This window comes from Schistocerca serialis, chromosome 1 (assembly GCF_023864345.2).
Source record: "Schistocerca serialis cubense isolate TAMUIC-IGC-003099 chromosome 1, iqSchSeri2.2, whole genome shotgun sequence".
Lineage (NCBI taxonomy): Eukaryota > Metazoa > Arthropoda > Insecta > Orthoptera > Acrididae > Schistocerca > Schistocerca serialis.
In genome coordinates, this window is record NC_064638.1 from 1,252,954,803 (window position 1) to 1,252,974,276 (window position 19,474).

Genomic DNA, 19,474 nt, shown 5'->3' on the forward strand with positions numbered 1-19,474 from the left:
CGAGACTCGAACTCGGGACCTTCGCCTATCGCTGACAAGTGCTCTACCATCTGAGCTACCCAAGCACGACTCACGCCCCGTCCTCACAGCTTTAATTCTGTCAGTATCTCGTCTCCTACCTTCCAAACATTATAGAAGCCCTCCTGCGAACCTTGCAGAACTAGCACTCCTGAAAGATAGGATATTGCGGAGACATGGCTTAGCCACAGCAATGAGATTTTCTCTCTGCAACGGAGTGTGCGCTGATATGAAACACTCCGCTGCAGAGTGAAAATCTCATTCTGGTTAAATTCACTGCTGACAGTCTCGATGATCTTGAAAGACATCATACTTACGCCAGTGACTATTTAACTTTTTATTTCCACTACAGCAATTTCGGCCTTAGGCCATTATCAAGTGCACATGTTTTGGCTTTAAGCCATGTTTAATTTATACAAGCTTAAAGCCAAAACATGTGCACTTGATAATGGCCTAAGGCCGAAATTGCAATAGTGGAAATTAAAAGTTTAACAGTTACTGGCGTAAACATGATGTATTTCAAGAAATTTCACATGACTGTGAATCCCAGTTATGAAAAGTTAATTAGTCTCGATGATGTTTCACCCATCGTGAAGGAGGTGGGTTGCAACTACAGAGACATCTCATTGTATCCCTGTAATGTTTGAAGAACTTTCTACCAAAGTTTGCACACATACCACTTGCTATCACTAGTGTTTATTCTCATCAAGTGGTTGACGCATATATATATATATATATATATATGTATATATATATATATATATATAGAGAGAGAGAGAGAGAGAGAGAGAGAGAGAGAGAGAGAGATAGAGAGAGAAAGAGACACAGAGAGAGAGAGAGAGAGAGAGTGATATGGGAAGTTAAGTCAGAGAGCAAAGCTCTGAAGAAGGCAGGAACAAAATGAACAGAGGAAAGGAAGAGAGCCCATGCAGGAAAAATGAGAGCAGTGTATATACAGGTGGGCAAAACTTAAGAACGAATGTAACTTTTACACAGCCCCAAATAACGTAGCTCGATGAGAGAACTGCTGGAGTATAGCACAAAAGGTAACTAAAAGAAATACGTAAATGAGACCAACGGATGTTACACTTTTATTCAAAAAATTGGTTCAAATGGCTCTGAGCACTATGGGACTCAACTGCTGAGGTCATTAGTCCCCTAGAACTTAGAACTAGTTAAACCTAACTAACCTAAGGACATCACAAACATCCATGCCCGAGGCAGGATTCGAACCTGCGACCGTAGCGGTCTTGCGGTTCCAGACTGCAGCGCCTTTAACCGCACGGCCACTGCGGCCGGCTACACTTTTATTCAAAGGCAATAATTACACTGAAGTCACCATGATTTAAGATCATCCTCTCGAGATTACACGAGGTGGGACACAGTTCTTAGCAAGGTGTGTGATCACCACAGATGGCGATGCATGCACTGCACCACACTCAAAAGTTGGACACAAGGCTGATAGCAGTTCTTGTGTTTCCTGCACTGCACAGCTGACAATTGAGTGATGGTCGTTGGTTCATGTGGAAGTGCTTCAATATGTCTCCCCAATTCATCCCACACCTGCTCGATGGATTTAAGTCGGGGGAGATGCAGGTCACTACATTTCATCAGTATCCTGTCGGTCCAAGAGCTATTACAACTGCACTGTTCGATGTGGTCGCGCATTGTCATCCATGAAAATGAAATTACAGCGGAATGCATCCTGGAAAGCACGTATGTGAGAAAGGAGTACATTGTCCCGATGGGTAAGGAGTACAGTGTACGAGTAACATTGGCTGGTTAATGTACTGTGTTCAAAGATTCGATGATCAGTATGGCCATGCAGCATTATACCTCTGCACACCTAATACTTGGACCATGAAAACAATATTGTTCAACAATGTTCCTTAGTGCAATAATCTGTTCCAATCTCTCGCCATATATGGGTATGCCCACTGCCCACCATTGTCATACATGATCGTTTTGGTGGTTCAGACTACACTATTTAATGCACTGCCTACGTTCTACTGTCATCAGCAAACAGGATTGTTTCAGAATGACTTCTCATATTAGAGGGCATATCATTTATATACATGAAATCCATTAGTGGCCTCAGCACTGATCCCTGTGGCACCCCTACTTAACTGTGTCCTAATTAGACGATATGTCAGATTCATTCTCATTACTTCCGAGAATCATCTTCTCCTGTTTGTTGTGAAAGTGTGACAGGGACCAATTGTGAGCTGTTCCTCTTATTCCATACTGGTCCAACGTCTACCATAATATTCTGTGACCAAAATAATCAAATGCCTTAGTCTAGTCTGTAAACATGCCTCTATGGGTCATTTCAAACTTAGACTGTGGCCATATTGTCACTTTATGGCAACAATGGTCACATACCCACGACAGTGACTTTCACAGAACATTCAACTGTTACTGTGAGATACAAATTACTAAAAATTGGCTTTGTAGTGGTGACCCACAGTGAACAGAACTAGCTGACGATTGGTGTAGAACAGGGCATTCCTTGTTTGGAGTACTGCGTCGATCCATACAGCACTCAGCTATCTTCATATGAGAAAATACTCTCTTGGCGTCCATTACAAACTCCAGCATCCTCCTCCCCCCTCCCTACACCATCGTGAAAGAAGAATTTGGACAGGATAACAATTGCAAAAGTACCGTGATCAGTGGCATCATCTTCTACTCAGCAAAGAGTGCAGGATTCTGATAATCCTAATTGATATGTGGAGGTGGTTAGTATACACTGGACATATCAGCCATGTGTTCTGATGCATTGTGCAAGGAGATGGATCAGTCAAGTTTTGGTTGGTATAAGGATTCTGGTTTCTCTACTGGGTAGGCGAGGGCAAAATCAAGTCCCGATCAGCTTCCTGTCAGTTTATTTATTTATTTTGGTCCAGGTTACAACAGCCATCTTGAGCTCATGTCCACAGGCTGGAATGGCGACCAAGCTCTCATTTCTTGGCAGCCAAATCGTTATCATGTGGCCTCCAAGCTCAGTGTGTATCAGAAGCAGAGTAACCTTGGGACGTGAGGTATCCATGGTACTGGTGCAGCTGCTTTGCTGCTTGTGCAGTGATCAAGCACTGCTATACTGCTAGCAATATGAGTGGGAAGCCTGCCCAGGTGTGGTGAGTGATGAAAGCATAGACATCGAAGATGTATATCTCACCCTAGATGTCATGCTGGTGACACCTGGCAACGGCAGTGCCCAGCTGTTAGGAGCTAGGATGGTCTCAGGTCCCTCAGCCTTTTGGTGTTGAGGTCAGACTCCAAAGAGAGGCAGTATCATAGAGTAACAGAGACGGCAGCTCCAGAGTGTGTCGGGTGTGCATGATTGACTCCTTCGTCACACAACAGTAACCTACTCCACAGCGGTTGTCCATTTGAACTATTTATACCCACCAGGGTTGGCAATGTTGCTAAGCACACGCTCAAAAACTGTCAGGTAGATCCCTTGATACAACACTGCCAAAGTATTCTGGATTCGGTAATACCATTGGCCATCGACTGAGTGCAGTGGTGAACTGCTGCATTGGCTAAGTATATCAAGCAGTGTATTTATAGAATAAGCGTACTGAGTGTCCAACTGATATATATTGTCACGTATGGGTGTTGGATGCCTTCCATATCTCTTCAAGGGTAGTGTGAGGGCTGTACAGTATTGGGACAGATCTTCCGACCTATTGTTGAGTTGTGGATTCAACATTTTGGTGATGGGCTCACCTTTCAAGATAATAATGCGCGAGTGCACTGCGATCTTGTGGACGCCTCCCAACCAGGGCAGCAAACAGATGAACGGAATTGCCTATGATATTTGCTAACATGAACGAGACAGAGAATGCTTGGAACTAGTTGATACTTTCTGTACGTCATCGCTGTAATGCTCCTCCTACAGTCAACAATACAAAAAGAAGGCCTTTGGAGAGTGGGAATGACCTGACAAAAAACGTCTTAACTAACTTCGGGAGAGAACGCAGAGGAGGACAGGAACATGTCATGATGCTACGTTATACTTTTGTATCCCAGCGACTTTGAATTCACTGATGTGCTAGCATGTGCAGCAAGATGTGCACTTTCGAGCGAGCTGCTTTGGCTTGGATAATATTCTGTTTTATTTCACAGTAATGCTCCTCTTCAGTTTCATATGCCTTATTATTTCAGTCCCTGTTGGCCTTTAACCTACACTGATCAGCCACAACACAGTGACTACCGACCCACTATCGATATAAACCCGTCCAGGAGATAGCAACATCACCTGGTTGGGAATGATTACTACTCAGTTACATGCACAGTGTATGTGATATCAGTGAGTCTGTTGTCCGTGTGTAGAATGGGAAAGGCGCTCAATATGCCTGAGTAAGAGCGAAGGCAGTTTGTGATGGCCCATGCATTTCGGACACCAAGGTGAAACCATGTCCAGCGGTTGTGTGGCTGGGCGACCACTCCTCATTACAGATGTCGTAAGTCATAGGCTGAGCAGACTGGTAAAACAGGACAGGCGACGCTGCGGCAGAACTAACATCAGACTTTAATGCCGGGAAGAGTACAAGTGTGCCTGATCGCAAAGCGCACCGAACACTTCCAATGAAGGGACTCCGCAACCGACGACCCATGCATATACCAATGTTAACGTCATGACATTGGCAACTACGAGAGAAATGGGCAGGCGTCCATCAGCGCTGGACGTTGGCGCAGTGGCACAGCTTTGCATGGTCTGATGAATCCCAATACCTACTTAATCATGCTGGAGAGCGCGAATCAGTCATCTTCCAGGGGAACAGCTCCTGGACACACGCAGGACAGAGACAAGTTGGCGGAAGCTCCATTATGCTCTGCGAAACATTCACGTGGGCATCCATGTGTCCACTGGAGCTCGTGCAATGCATCATGACGGCCAAGGAGTATCATACACTGGTTGCAGACCACGTGCACCCCTTCATGATGACCATGTTTCCCGACGGCAGTCGCGTTTCTCAACAAGATAATGTTCCATGTCACAAGGCCAGGAATGTGATGGAGTGGGATGCGGAACACAGTGCCGAGTTACAGATAATCTGCTGACCACCCAACTAGCCAAATCCGAGCCCGATCAGATAGATCTGGGACCTGATTTAACGTGGCGTCAGAGTTCATCGCCCCTTACCCCGGAATTTACGGGAATTAGGTGACTTATGTGTGTAGATGTGGTTCCAACTCCCTCCAGCGACTTACCAAGGCCTCATTGCTTCTATGCCATGATGCTTCGCCACTGTTATACGTGTCAAAGATGGACATACCGGCTATTAGGTATGTAGTCATAATGTCCTGCCCGATAAATTTATCCGGGTATGCATATACAATACTGGCCATTAAAATTGCTTCACCACGAAGAAGACGTGACACAGACGCGAAATTTAACCGACAGGAAGAAGATGCTGTGATAAGCAAATGATTACCTTTTCAGAGCATTCACACAAGGTTGACGCCGGTGGTGACACCTACACCGTGCTGACATGACGTAAGTTTGCAAACTATTCCACATACACAAGCAGCAGTTAACCGGCGTTGTCTGGTGAAACGTTGTTGTGATGCCTCGTGTAAGGAGGAGAGCCGGCCGGAGTGGCCGAGCGGTTCTAGAGGCTACAGTCTGGAACCGCGCGACTGCTACGGTCGCAGGTTCGAATCCTGCCTCAGGCATGGATGTGTGTGATGTCCTTAGGTTAGTTAGGTTTAAGTAGTTCTAAGTTCTAGGGGACTGATAACCTCAGAAGTTAAGTCCCATAGTGCTCAGAGCCATTTGAAACATTTTTTTTTAAAGAGGAGAAATGCCTACCATCACGTTTCAGACTTTGATAAAGGTCGGATTGTAGCCTATTGCGATTGCAGTTTATCGTATCGCGACACTGCTGCTCCCGTTGGTCGAGATCCACTGACTGTTAGCAGAATATGGAATCGGTGGGTTCAGGAGGGTAATACGGAACGCCGTGCAGGATCGCAACGGCCTCGTATCACTAGCAGTCGAGATGACAGGCATCTCATCCGCATGGCTGTAACGGATCGTGCAGCCACGTCTCGATCCCTGAGTCAACAGATAGGGACGTTTGCAAGACAACAACCATCTGCACGAATAGTTCGACGACGTTTGCAGCAGCATGGACTATTAGCTCGGAGACCATAGCTGCTATTACCCTTGACGCTGCATCACCGACAGGAGCGGCTGCGATGGTGTACTCAACGACCAACCTGGGTGCACGAATGGCAAAACCTTATTTTTTCGGATGAATCCATGTTCTGTTTACAGTATCATGATGGTCGCATCCGTGTTTGATGAGATCACGGTGAACGCACATTGGAAGGGTGTATTCGTCATCGCCATACTGGCGTATCACCCGGCGTGATGGTATGGGGTGCCATTGATTACACGCCTCGGTCACCTCTTGTTCGCACTGACGGAACTTTGAACAGTGGACGTTACATTTCAGATGTGTTACGACCCGTGGCTCTACCCTTCATTCGATCCCTGCGAAACCCTACATTTCAGTAGGATAATGCACAACCGCATCTTGCAGGTCCTGTACGGGCCTTTCTGGATACAGAAAATGTTCGGCTGCTGCCCTGGCCAGCACATTCTCCAGATCTCTCACCAATTGAAAGCGTCTGGTCCATGGCGGCCGAGCAACTGCCTTTTCACAATACGCCAGTCACTACTCTTGATGAACTGTGGTATCGTGTTGAAGCTGCATGGGCAGCTGTACCTGTACACGCCATCCAAGCTCTGTTCGACTCAATGCCCTGGCGTATCAAGGCCGTTATTACGGCCAGAGGTGGTTGTTCTGCGTACTGATTTCTCAGGATCTATGTACCCAAATTGTGTGAAAATGTAATCACATGTCAGTTCTAGTATGATATATTTGTGCAATGAATACCCGTTTACCATCTGCATTTCCTCTTGGTGTGGCAATTTTAATGGCCAGTGGTGTAGTACAAAACTTATTTTTGACCAGTCCATCCATCTCTAAGCCCACACATTCGGAGACATGCATGTGCTAATGAACACTTTATGTATCTTACAGTTTCCCTTTGCACTCTGCAGAACCAGGTTCGTTAGTGGTTCAGAGCAGACTACTGTAGACCAGTTTCTTGTTATGTCATCAAGTTTTAGATATTCTATGTTCAACCTAAAACACATACAGTAAGTATCGGAATAGTCCTTGTCCATCTGAAGCTTGTAATATAGAGATTTTGTTGACACGATGTGAAACCTGAACCATCTTGTACGCATTCTTTTGTCCGTCTGTCTGTGAAAGTGTGTGTGTGTGTGAGAGAGAGAGAGAGAGACAGAGAGAGAGAGAGAGAGAGAGAGAGATAGAGCCAAAAATCCCGAGGGACTCCATCGAAGTTGCTGTGTTCAGTACCAGAGTAATTAATGCAGCCGCGAGAGGGCCCTTGTCAGAAAGTTGATGCTACAAAGAAGCACTGTGAAGACTCTTTACGACGAGAGTTCTCGGCGGTGTCCCTCACTCACTCGTAATTCCTTCTGAGACGAGCTGAGCGGTAATCCCTCGACGCGACCTAAGAGTGCAGCCACGGAGGGTGCTGCGCCCCACGGCCTGGGTGGCGGCCCGCCGCGTAACGAGCTGCGCCGTGTCGTCGCCCGCCTGGTCATTAGGGGCTGCAGTGCTCCGGCACTGTGCGGCCTGCGCCCCGAATCTGTGGCGCAATTAGTCCGCAGCGGCAGGTGCGTGCATCTCATTAGCGGCGCCGAGTACCGCCGCGACCCTCCAGGTGGCTCTGACGGCGCCGACACGCGTGACGTCAGCTCGTTCCGGCCATCGTAGACCGTAGACACACGCAGACCGCGCGCGCCCCCTATCTGTGCCGTGTTAAGGTTTCAAACCACTAACCGTAAAGTCGTGTGATGAAAGACAAAAATCCGAGTTTAGGTCACTGCGCACGCTGTGAAGTGGAACGGAGAGTTAGATATTTCCTCATTTGTAGCTGTTATCAAGCTTTTCACAACTGAACGACTTCTATTACGAGGGTCACTTCAAAAGAAATGCACACTATTTTTGTAAAAATACAGTTTTCACTTTGCATGTGTGAAAGTTTACAGTGTGTAGATACATCCTTCCCGCTTCTTTTTCAAGCTTAGTTCAACCTGTTCCCGTGAGTGGCGTCGCCACAGCATGTCTTCAAGATGGCTGCTACATTTGACGTTCGTCAGAAGCAACGTACTGTCATAGAATTCTTGTGCTGTGAAAACGAGACAGTGGGAAACATCCACAAGAGGTTTAAAAAGTTGTATGGAGATGCTGTTGTCGATCGCAGCACAGGTAGTCGGCCGGTAATCAGGTTACGTAATTAAAGCGGGCACAGAAATATTGAGGATTGTCCTCACAGCAGCAGGCCTCGTACTGCACACACTCCAGACAATGTGCAGAGAGTTAACGAATTGGTGACTGCTGACAGACGCATCATCCCAGTGAACGAATTGTCATGCTACGTTGGGATAGGGGAAGGGAGTGTCTGCAGAATACTGAAAGTGTTGGCGTTATAAAAAAGGTTTGTGCCAGGTGGGTTCCCAGGATGTTGACAGTGCCTCACAAACAAACAAGGAAAACGGTATGCAGCGAACTTTTGGAAGAGTACGAGAATGGTGGAGATGAATTTCTTGGAATAATAGTGACAGGTGATGAAACATGGCCCCATCATTTTTCACCAGAGACGAAGAGGCAATCAATGGAGTGGCATCATGCAAATTCACCCAAGAAAAAAACATTCAAAACCACACCTTCTGTTGGAAAAGTTATGGCTACGGTGTTTTTCGATTCCGAAGGACTGTTGCTTGTGGACATCATGCCAAGTGGAACCACTATAAATTCTGATGCATATGTGACGACACTGAAGAAACTTCAAGCTCGACAGGCAAAAGCAGGATGTTTTGCCTTTGCACGACAATGCACTGCCACAGGACAGTCAAAAAACCATGGAAGCGATCACAAAACTCGAACGGACAACACTGAAACACCCGCCTTACAGTGCTGACCTGGCTCCATGTGACTATCATCTCTTTTGGAAACTCAAAGACTCTCTTCGTGGAACAAGGTTTGAAGATGACGACTCCCTTGGGCACGCTGCCAAACAGTGGCTCCAACAGGTTGGTCCAGAATTTTACCGTGCGGGTATGCAGGCACTGGTTCAAAAATGGCGTAGGACAGTTGAGAGGGATGGAAATTATGTGGAGAAATGAAAAGATTCCTCCTAAAGGATGTATCTACACACTGTAAAACTTTCAAACATGTAGAATAAAAGATGGATTTAAAAAAAAATGTGCATTTCTTTTGGAGTGACCCTCGTAGTATTGCATACATAGTACTACACTTACCCCCTCATGAACCATGGACCTTGCCGTTGGTGGGGAGGCTTGCGTGCCTCAGCGATACAGATAGCCGTACCGTAGGTGCAACCACAACGGAGGGGTATCTGTTGAGAGGCCAGACAAACGCATGGTTCCTGAAGAGGGGCAGCAGCCTTTTCAGTAGTTGCAGGGGCAACAGTCTGGATGATTGACTGATCTGGCCTTATTACACTAACCAAAACGGCCTTGCTGTGCTGGTACTGCGAACGGTTGAAAGCAAGGAGAAACTACAGCCGTAATTTTTCCCGAGGACATGTAGCTTTACTGTATGGTTAATGAGGATGGAGTCCTCTTGGGTAAAATATTACGGAGGTAAAATAGTCCCCACCGGCCGGAGTGGCCGAGCGGTTCTAGGCGCTACAGTCTGGAACCGCGCGACCGCTACGGTCGCAGGTTCGAATCCTGCCTCGGGCATGGATGTGTGTGATGTCCTTAGGTTAGTTAGGTTTAAGTAGTTCTACGTTCTAGGGGACTAATGACCTCAGCAGTTGAGTCCCATAGTGCTCAGAGCTATTTGAACCATTTTTTAAAAAATAGTCCCCCATTCAGATCTCCGGGCGGGGACTAGTCAAGAGGACACCGTTATCAGGAGAAAGGAAACTGGCGTTCTACGGATCGGAGCGTGGAATGTCAGATCCCTTAACCGGGCAGGTAGGTTAGAAAATTTAAAAAGGGAAATGGATAGGTTAAAGTTAGATATAGTGGGAATTAGTGAAGTTCGGTGGCAGGAGGAACAAGACTTTTGGTCAGGCGAATACAGGGTTGTAAATACAAAGTCAAATAGGGGTAATGTAGGAGTAGGTTTAGTAATGAATAAAAAAATAGGAATGCGGGTAATTTACTACGAACAGCATAGTGAACGCATTATTGTGGCCAAGATAGACACGAAGCCAACGCCAACTACAGTAGTACAAGTTTATATGCCAACTAGCTCTGCATATGACGAAGAAATTGAAGAAATGTGTGATCAAATAAAAGAAATTATTCAGATAGTGAAGGGAGACGAAAATTTAATAGTCATGGGGGAAAGGGAGAGATGGAAACGTAGTAGGTGAATATGGATTGGGGGTCAGAAATGAAAGAGGAAGCCACCTGGTAGAATTTTGTGCAGAGCATGACTTAATCACAGCTAACACTTGGTTCAAGAATCATGAAAGAAGGTTATATACATGGCTGAACCCCGGAGATACGAAAAGGTATCCGATAGATTATATAATGGTAAACCAGAGATTTAGGAACCAGGTTTTAAATTGTAAGACTTTCCAGGGGCAGATGTGGACTCTGACCACAATATATTGGTTATGAACTGTAGATTAAAACTGAAGAAACTGCAAAAAGGTGGGAATTTAAGGAGATGGGACCTGGATAAACTGACTAAACCAGAGGTTGTACAGAGTTTCAGGGAGAGCATAAGGAAACAAATGGCAGGAACGGGGGAAAGAAATACAGTAGAAGAAGAATGGTTAACTTTGAGGGATGAAGTAGTGAAGGCAGCACAGAATCAAGTAGGTAATAAGACGAGGGCTAGTAGAAATCCTTGGGTAACAGAAGAAATATTGAATTTAATTGATGAAAATAGAAAATATAAATACGCAGTAAATGAAGCAGCCAAAAAGAATACAAACGTTTCAAAAATGAGATCGACAGGAAGTGCAAAATGGCTAAGCAGGGATGGCTAGAAGATAAATGTAAGGATGTAGAGGCTTATCCCACTAGGGGTAAGATAGATACTGCCTACAGGATAATTAAAGTGGCTGCGTGAAGAGTTCGACAGAGCACTGAAAGACCTGAGTCGAAACAAGGCCCCGGGAGTATACAACATTCCATTAGAACTACTGGCGGCTTTCGGAGAGCCGGTCCTGACAAAACTCTACCATTTGGTCAGCAAGATGTATGAGACAGGCGAAATACCCTCAGACTTCAAGAAGAATGTAATAATCCCAATCCCAAAGAAAGCAGGTGTTGACAGATGTGAAAATTACCGAACTATCAGTTTAATAAGTCACGGCTGCAAAATGTTTACGCGAATTCTTTACAGACGAATGGAAAAACTAGTAGAAGCCGACCTTGGGGAAGATCAGTTTGGATTCCGTAGAAATATTGGAACACGTGAGGCAATACTGACCCTACGACTTATCTTAGAAGATAGATTAAGGAAAAGCAAACCTACGTTTCTAGCATTTGTAGACTTAGAAAAAGCTTTTGACAATGTTGACTGGAATACTCTCTTTCAAATTCTGAAGGTGGCAGGGGTAAAATATAGAGAGCGAAAGGCTATTTACAATTTGTATAGAAACCAAATGGCAGTTATAAGAGCTGAGGGGCATGAAAGGGAAGCAGTGGTTGGGAAGGGAGTGAGACAGGGTTGTAGCCTCTCCCCGATGTTATTCAACCTGTATATTGAGCAGGCAGTGAAGGGAACAACAGAAAAATTCGAAGTAGTTATTAAAATCCATGGAGAAGAAATAAAAACTTTGAGGTTCGCCGATGACATTGTAATTCTGTCAGAGACAGCAAAGGACTTGGAAGAGCAGTTGAACGGAACGGATGGTGTCTTGAAGGTAGAATATAAGATGAACGTCAACAAAAGCATAACGAGGATAATGGAATGTAGTCGAATTAAGTTGGGTGCTGCTGAGGGAATTAGATTAGGAAATGAGACACTCAAAGTAGTAAAGGTGTTTTGCTATTTGGGGAGCAAAATAACTGATGATGGTCGAAGTAGAGAGGATATAAAATGTAGACTGGCAATGGGAAGGAAAGCGTCTCTGCAGAAGAGAAATTTGTTAAATCGAGTATAGATTTAAGTGTCAGGAAGTCGTTTCTGAAAGTATTTGTATGGAGTGTAGCCATGTATGAAAGTGAAACATGGACGATAAATAGTTTAGACAAGAAGAGAATAGAAGCTTTCGAAATGTGGTGCTACAGAAGAATGCAGAAGATTAGATGGGTAGTATTGGAGGGCAGCGTGGAGGGTAAAAATCGTAGAGGGAGACCAAGAGATGAATACACCAAGCAGATTCAGAAGGATGTAGGTTGCAGTAGGTACTGGGAGATGAAGAAGTCTGCACAGGATAGAGTAGCATGGAGAGGTGCATCAAACCAGTCTCAGGACTGAAAACCACAACAACAATAGTACACTTAACCTAATCCTCCTTAATTTCCAATTTGAATAGCTTTTCACTTGGGGAGGTGAACGGTCATATATGGTTTCAGACACAGTACTGACCCTTCTTGCTGTTTACAAACGACAGAACTATCGTTCTTCACAGAACACCATATTTGATTGCACTGTGAGTCATTTAGATCACCGCTTCCACAGAAGTAGAAGATTAAACACCGTTTAGGTAGGAAACAGCAGTTTCCTGATAATTCCTCAACAATACATGTGAAATGTGTTATTAAGCCTTTATCAGAAGTGAGGAAATGACACCTGTTCCTATCCAAAACGCCCGGTTTCTATAATAAACTATCATTTACGTTGCTTAGTACAGTACAGATAATGAAACAATATCAAGATAAGACGCATAAAGCAGTAGTTACACAGAAAACCCTTGTAGTTAATTAAAAAAACTAAAACTAAACTCCTCCCGAACAGGCCATGAAGGCCAAACGGTACCGACCGGCCGCCGTGTCATCCTCAGACCATAGGCGTCACTGGATGTGGGTATAGAGCGGCAAGTGGTCAACACACCGCTCTCCTGGCCGTATGCCACTTTACGAGACCGGAGCCGCTAGTTCTCAATCAAGTACCTCCTCGGTTGGCCTCACAAGGGCTGAGTGCCCTCGCTTGCCAACAGGGCTCGACAAACCGGATGGCCACCCCATCCAGGTGCTAGCCCAGTCCGACAGCGCTTAAGTTCGGTGATCTGACGGCAACCGGTGTTACCACTGCGGCAAGGCCGTTGACGTAGTGACTTAAGTAATAGCTTTTATCGTCTCAAGGCCTTGGCCATATATCAAGTATCTGAGTACATAATAACTCACTGAAATATCTCTCCAAAGATTTTCAAACATATTTTACTGTTTAGTTTTGCATAGTTCTTTGTTTTACAGTTCCTCTTTTCAACTTAACCAGTTTGAAAACAAACACAAATTAACACTATCTAATAAAAGGCCATTCGCAACTGCTTGCTAAAGATATCACTCCTTATCTCCCTAGTTAAAATTCTACATCTACATCTACATTTATACTCCGCAAGCCACCCAACGGTGTGTGGCGGAGGGCGCTTTACGTGCCACTGTTATTACCTCCCTTTCCTGTTCCAGTCGCGTATGGTTCGCGGGAAGAACGACTGTCTGAAAGCCTCCGTGCGCGCTCTAATCTCTCTAATTTTACATTCGTGATCTCCTCGGGAGGTATAACAAGGGGGAAGCAATATATTCGATACCTCATCCAGAAACGCACCCTCTCGAAACCTGGCGAGCAAGCTACACCGCGATGCAGAGCGCCTCTCTTGCAGAGTCTGCCACTTGAGTTTGTTAAACATCTCCGTAACGCTATCACGGTTACCAAATAACCATGTGACGAAACGCGCCGCTCTTCTTTGGATCTTCTCTGTCTCCTCCGTCAACCCGATCTGGTACGGATCCCACACTGATGAGCAATACTCAAGTATAGGTCGAACGAGTGTTTTGAAAGTCACCTCCTTTGTTGATGGACTACATTTTCTAAGGACACTCCCAATGAATCTCAACCTGGTACCCGCCTTACCAACAATTAATTTTATATGATCATTCCACTTCAAATCGTTCCGCACGCATACTCCCAGATATTTTACAGAAGTAACTGCTACCAGTGTTTGTTCCGCTATCATATAATCATACAATAAAGGATCCATCTTTCTATGTATTCGCAATACATTACATTTGTCTATGTTAAGGGTCAGTTGCCACTCCCAGAACCAAGTGCCTATCCGCTGCAGATCTTCCTGCATTTCGCTACAATTTTCTAATGCTGCAACTTCTCTGTATACTACAGCATTATCCGTGAAAACCCGCATGGAACTTCCGACACTATCTACTAGGTCATTTATATATATTGTGAAAAGCAATGGTCCCATAACACTCCCCTGTGGCACGCCAGAGGTTACTTTTACGTCTGTAGACGTCTCTCCATTGATAACTACATGCTGTGTTCTGTTTGCTAAAAACTCTTCAATCCAGCCACACAGCTGGTCTGATATTCCGTAGACTCTTACTTTGTTTATCAGGCGACAGTGCAGAACTGTATCGAAAGCCTTCCGGAAGTCAAGAAAAATGGCATCTACCTGGGAGCCTGTATCTAATATTTTCTGGGTCTCATGAACAAATAAAGCGAGTTGGGTCTCACACGATCGCTGTTTCCGGTATCCATGTTGATTCCTACATAGTAGATTCTGGGTTTCCAAAAATGACATGATACTCGAGCAAAAAACATGTTCTAAAATTCTACAACGGGTCTACGTCAGAGATATAGGTCTATAGTTTTGCGCATCTGCTCGACGACCCTTCTTGAAGACTGGGACTACCTGTGCTCTTTTCCAATCATTTGGAACCTTCCGTTCCTCTAGAGACTTGCGGTACACGGCTGTTAGAAGGGGGGCAAGGTCTTTCGCGTACTCTGTGTAGAATCGAATTGGTATCCCGTCAGGTCCAGTGGACTTCCCTCTGTTGAGTGATTCCAGTTGCTTTTCTATTCCTTGGACACTTATTTCGATGTCAGCCATTTTTTCGTTTGTGCGAGGAGTTATAGAAGGAACTGCAGTGCGGTCTTCCTCTGTGAAACAGCTTTGGAAAAAGGTGTTTAGTATTTCAGCTTTACGCGTGTCATCCTCTGTTTCAATGCCATCATCATCCCGGAGTGTCTGGATATGCTGTTTCGAGCCACTTACTGATTTAACGTAAGACCAGAACTTCCGAGAATTTTCTGTCAAGTCGGTACATAGAATTTTACTTTAGAATTCACTGAACGCTTCATGCATAGCCCTCCTTACGCTAACTTTGACGTCGTTTAGTTTCTGTTTGTCTGAGAGGTTTTGGCTGCGTTTAAACTTGGAGTGAAGCTCTCTTTGCTTTCGCAGTAGTTTCCTAACATTGTTGTTGTACCACGGTGGGTTTTTCCCGGCCCTCGCAGTTTTACTCGGCACGTACCTGTCTAAAACGCATTTTACGAACTTTTTCCATAAACACTCAACATTGTCAGTGTCGGAACAGAAATTTTCGTTTTGATCTGTTAGGTAGTCTGAAATCTGCCTTCTATTACTCTTGCTAAACAGATAAACCTTCCTACCTTTTTTTGTATTCCTATTAACTTCCATATTCAGGGATGCTGCAACGGCCTTATGATCACTGATTCCCTGTTCTGCACATACAGAGTCGAAAAGTTCGGGTCTGTTTGTTATCAGTAGGTCCAAGATGTTATCTCCACGAGTCGGTTCTCTGTTTAATTGCTCGAGGTAATTTTCGGATAGTGCACTCAGTATAATGTCACTCGATGCTCTGTCCCTGCCACCCGTCCTAAACATCTGAGTGTCCCAGTCTATATCTGGTAAACTGAAATCTCCACCTAAGACTATAACATGCTGAGAAAATTTATGTGAAATGTATTCCAAATTTTCTCTCAGTTGTTCTGCCACTAATGCTGCTGAGTCGGGAGGTCGGTAAAAGGATCCAATTATTAACCTAGCTCGGTTGTTGAGTGTAACCTCCACCCATAATAATTCACAGGAACTATCCACTTCTACTTCACTACAGGATAAACTACTACTAACAGCGACGAACACTCCACCACCGGTTGCATGCAATCTATCCTTTCGTTGACAAAATGAGTTGGCAACTATTTTCCTTTTTTTAACCTTCATCTACATGATTTCTCTACAACTCAAAATTAAGTGCCTGACAGAGGGTTTATCGAACCACCTTTAAGATGTTTCTCTACCGTTCCACTCTCAAAAAGTGCTCGGGAAAAACGTACAGTTAAATCTTTCCGTGCGAGCTCTGATTTCTATTATTTTATTATGATAATAATTTCTCCGTATGTAAGTGGGTGTCGACAAAATATTTTCAATTCTGAGTAAAATATTGGTTATTCAGTGAGAAGGTCCTGCCGCAGCGAAAAACACCTTTGTTTTAACGACTGCCACATCAATTCGTGTATCATATCCATGGTACTTTCTCCTTATGACGGTAATGCAAAAGGAGTTTCGCTTCTTTGAATTTTTTCGGTATTCTCCATACAACCTACCTCATGCAAATTCCACACCGCATAGCAATATTCCAGAAGAGGACGGAGAAACCTAGTGTAAGCAATCTCTCTATTCGACCTGTTGTGTTTTCTACGTGTTCCGTCAATAAATCGCAGTCTTTGGTTTGCGTTACCTACTTCATTACGTGTGTGGCCGTTCTAATTTAAGTTATTCGTAATTGTAATTCCTAACTATTTAGTTGAATTTAAAGCCTTTAGATTTGTGCGCTTGATCACGTAACTGAAAGTTAGCGGATTCTTTTTGGTACTTCACACATTCCATGATTTAAAGCCGTTGCCATTTTTTGCACCATATAGATATCTTGTCTGAATCATTTTTCAATTCGCTTTGATCATCTGATGATATTACATGACGGTAAACGACAGCATCGTCTGCAAACAATATGAGAGGACGGCTCGAATTGTCTCCTAAACCGTTTATGTCTAACAGGAAAAACAGGTGGCCTATAACACTTCCTTGGGGGACGCTACGTATTACTTCTGTTTTGCTCAATGACTTTCTGTCAGGTATTGTGAACTGTGACCTTTCTGACAGGAAATCACGAATCCAGTCAAACAACCGAGACGACGCTCCACAGGCACGCAATTTAATTAGAAGTCGATTGTGAGGAACGGTCTGAAAAGCCTTCTGTACTTCTGAAAATATGGAATCCACTGTCCAATGTCGGTACCACTCATTACTTCGTGAGAATAAAGAGCTAGTTGTTTCTCACAAGAACGGTATTTTCTGCATCCGTGTTGGCTATTTGTCAAGAAATAGTTTTTTTCGAGGTGATTCACGGTTTTCGAACACAGTCGAGTGCTGCGACATCCGAAACGATCCGACACCGCGGTTCCACTGTCATCGGTCATCCTGCATAGAGCCCCTAGTTGGCTCCATCCGATTTTCATTTGTTGCTAGAACTTACGGAACACCTTCGAGTACTTCACTTTAATAGTAATGAAGTGGTGCAAGCAGAGGTGCTATTGTGGCTCCGTCAACAAAGTCGAACATTCTACAGTTACGTTGTCAGTGAGCTGGTCTCTCATTGAGCGAAATGTGTTGATAGACTGGGCGACTATGATGAGTAATAAATATGATTACTTGACGAATAAAGGTGTAGAATGTTAATAAAGTTCTTTTTATTTGAAAATATTTAAGAGTACTCACACAAAAAATCCGGAGGCATAACTTTTCAGGATGTTTTCGTACACTGAATACCTTGTTTAAATTTTCAAATAAAAAGGATTCCCTACTAATAGCCAACAAAACCCCGCAATTCAAAAAACTTCTTGCTATTCCAGTTGACACAAGACGACCATATTTAAAACGAACAATATCTTTTGAATCCAAACCTAAACGATTAAGGGCGAACTTTTCGCCCAGCAGAAACATTGAAATTGACACGTTGTACAACAACCGTCGTTTTCTTTCCAACACCTTGACATGGGGCAGCGTTACAGTTTTTGTAGGCTGTAGGGCGAAATCAAATACCAATATTTAGGCATTCTGTCAAGTGATTAAATTGTGGGCGTCCTTTTCACCTTTTCTGTTTTCTTTGTCACTTCTTTACCACGAACCGTTTCTAATTTATTCCGTCCGCTTCACTAGTGGTACTTCTGATTGCTCCAAAGCAGTTATTGCATGAAGAATAAATCGAAAATTTGATTTTATGTACGGAAGTTTGCCTGAAATTTCAGAATTATGCATTAATTCTTGGGCCAATCCAATTGAAGCGCCTTCACTGCTATCGAATGAATCCATTGTGCTTTTCACAAGGTTAAATTTCTGGCAGGGATAGTTGCAGCCATCATTCCAGCGTCCGCAGTTTTTCAAAGATGACAGATGGTAGTAAGGAAATGTTTAGAACTAACAATTTAAAGGCTGCAACAGCTGAAGGGCTTTTCAGTAACACCTTTCTGACATACCCAATAAATTTGTCGACATCACTGAATGTACTATAAATCCGTTCTGCAACTCTTGTGTCTGGCATGAGCTAAACGAGTCACATGTTCCATTTCACTGTATAAAGCTTTCAGTGAATCAACAACCTTCTCTATATAAGGCGTAACACACCTTAAAATGAGTTGTACATTGACATTCTTAACACCTCCGGGCCATATGGCAGTCATAGATCTGAGAAAAGTTTAATAATGATCGAAAAATATGGTTTTTCTAAATATTTTCAGTTTATTAGAAACTTTCCCTTACCGTCGTTTTGCAAAGTTCTCACAATGACTTTTGCTATATATATCTTCCCACGGAGTCTACGCTTCCATCTACTGATACACTTAATTTTTTTATTTGCAATTCGTTGCCTGATTTGTAGCATTGTTTTTTCGTAGCCTCTGTTGAAGTAGTCCTTCCTTAATGTGGAACGATCAGGAAGAGATTTTCCTGGGTATTTTTTCAAGAATTAACGAAATTTTAGATGTTTTAGTTTACTTACAGGAATTTCAACATAAATGAAAACTGAACAAAGTTCTTCACAGAATGGTAATTACGACTGACGAGATTCCTCTAGGAGCATTTGCTGTAGCATTTCTGCAGTTTCAATCCATTATACTCCACGTTTGTCTTTTTTTTTTTTTTTTTTTTTTGTCATATGCTAGTGTAAGTTAAATGACTTCTGTGCTGTTGGCAGCGCCGTTTGGGGTACTGTATTTTATCATAGCCGAAAGTAATATTTCACCATACTGAGACACGAACTATTGTAAAAGTGCATGCATAGTTTGCTCCATTTTAGGCATTATTTTCTGAAGTATTCTGCACAAATTTCCGACTTTAACAAGATTGAATGACACAACGAGGCACTTGCCTGTAG